The following is a 2,377-nucleotide window of genomic DNA, read 5'->3' on the forward strand; positions in this document are numbered from 1 at the left end:
TAAGTTCCTTTATGTTACAACAGCTAAAAGGTTCCCTTGCTCTTGCAATGCTTGGCCATGGCTCACATGCACCACAGCTCAGGACCTAGATTATTGGCCAACCTTAGCCAATCTTAACTCAGATTGAAAAACTTCTTCAGAAAATTTCCTCAGATTAAATCCAATTCCCTTTGGTGGACTTTGACTAGGCCACTCCAAAGTCCTTTTTGTTTCTCTTAAGCCATTAAGACGTCAACTTGTTGGCGTGTTTTGAATCATTGTCCTGCTGCAGAACTCAAATCTGCTTCAGCTTGAGGTCCAAAACAGATAACCAGACATTCTTTTTCAAGAAACTTAGTTCATTTACCACAGCAAGTCTTTCAGGTCAGTTTAACACACAGGGCAATATAGGTTTGGATTTTTTCCCTTTAATAATAAACGCCTTCATTTATAAACTGCAATTTGTGTTTATATGTGTTATCTTTGTCTAATATTTAAATTTGTTTGATGATCTGAAACATTTAAGTGTGGCAAACATACAAAAACAGGAAATCAAGAAAGGGGTGAACACTTTTTCACAACTGTATATATGCAGACTATTTCACCTTATGTAGGCATGTTGTGAGTAAAACCAGAAAAGCAAACTCTCCACCAATGATTTCCTTGGTGAAATTTGGTTCAGGATACACTTCTCCTGTATATAAACATGTATGATGAAGGCATTAGAGATTGTGTGCCCTGAAAAGCGCCAGGCCTTTGCAAATATCAGCCTGACAAGAAACACAGTTGCCGACAGGATTTCTGATCTTTCAGCGGATTTGGACAGCCAGTTGAAGTCATTTATTGTGTTTTCAGTTGCAATTGATGAAGGCACGGACATTACAGATGTTGCACAACTGGCAATTTTCATCCGCAGAGTTGATGACACATTGACTGTCACCGAGGAGTTCGTGGAGTTGGTACAGATACAGCTGATATTTTCACCGCACTCATCGGCGCGCTGGACAGGGTCGGAGTGGACTGATCCCGCGCTGTCAGCCTGGCTACAGATGGTGCGCCCTCAATGATCGGGAAGAAAGCAGGCGTTGTAAAAAAGTTCAGAGATAAAGTGCAATCTGCAAATGGAGGACGTGATTTTTGGACTTTTCACTGTATTTTGCACCAGGAGGCTTTGTGTTGCAAGTCACTGAAAATGGATAACGTCATGAAGGTGGTCATCCAAACTGTTAATTTCATCCGATCCAGAAGCCTCAATCACCGTCAGTTTGACAGTCTTCTCAGAGAGAAAGACCACATCTATGGCCTGCCATACCACACTGAGGTAAGATGGTTGAGCCGAGGTGCTGTGCTGAGGCGTTTCTTTGATTTACGAGAAGAAATTGAACAGTTTATGGAAGAAAAGGGCAAACCACTGTTAGAATTTCATTCCGCAGAATGGATGCAGGACCTTGCATTTATGGTGGATGTTACAGAGCACCTGAATAACTTGAACAAACAGCTGCAAGGAGGCAACAAAGTTGTCACGCAGTATTATGACAGCATACGTTCTTTCAAGTTGAAGCTGTTATTGTGGGAGATGCAGCTCACTGGTGGTGATGCAGCCCACTTCCCCTGTCTGAAAAATGTGTGCACGATCCAAAGTGTGGCAGATATGAAGCGGTTTAAAGATAAAGTAATGGGACTGTTAGTAGAGTTTGAGCAACGATTTCAGATTTTTGGTGAACTGGAGAAAGACTTCAAAGTTTTTTGCTCACCATTCACCGTGAATCCCCGTCAGTATCCAACTTGAAATAATAGACTTGCAGTGTGACTCGGATTTGAAGGGCAAATTTGCCGCAGCTGGCTTGAACACATTCTATCAGAATCTCTTGCCAGGTTACCCCAACTTGACAGCCCTCGCTGCAAAACTGTTGTGCATATTCGGAACCACGTATCTTTGTGAGCAAGTTTTCTCTGTAATGAGCATAAATAAAACAAAACTGCGCTCAAGGCTCACGCACAGGCACTTGAATCACATCCTGAAGTTAGCTGCCGCTCAGGATGTGAAGCCTGATATTGATGAGCTGGTGAAAGCTAAAAGATGCCAGGTATCAGGAGTCAAATAAACTATGCAACCCCACTGAAAGTGCTGCATGAGACACCCTGATGTAGTTCTGTGATCTGTGATATACTTCTGTGAATCGCCTCTCATCCGAGAAGCTTCTTCAGTTCTAAGGGTCAAATGGTGGAGAGTCCCAGATTTAAACCCAGTGGGAGTTTCCCCCCAAAGAGGGACAAAAGGACCCGCTGGTGATCCTCTACCTAATCACATGAGCCAAGGTGTGAAAAGTGTGCAGATGAACACTACTACTGAATGGGAGTGCCTAAAGAGCCAGTTGTTTGCTTGTTCTCTGCTTCA

General features: G+C 43.0%; 1 pseudogene; it reads left to right on the plus strand.

The window, feature by feature from the left end:
• Positions 1 to 692: 692 nt before the first annotated feature.
• Positions 693 to 1,768, plus strand: LOC146663497 (general transcription factor II-I repeat domain-containing protein 2 pseudogene; annotated as a pseudogene).
• Positions 1,769 to 2,377: the final 609 nt, after the last annotated feature.

Source organism: Rhamphochromis longiceps, linkage group LG8 (genome assembly GCF_057381845.1).
Source record: "Rhamphochromis longiceps isolate RC_006_pf linkage group LG8, R_longiceps_female_GT1.1, whole genome shotgun sequence".
Classification (NCBI taxonomy): domain Eukaryota; kingdom Metazoa; phylum Chordata; class Actinopteri; order Cichliformes; family Cichlidae; genus Rhamphochromis; species Rhamphochromis longiceps.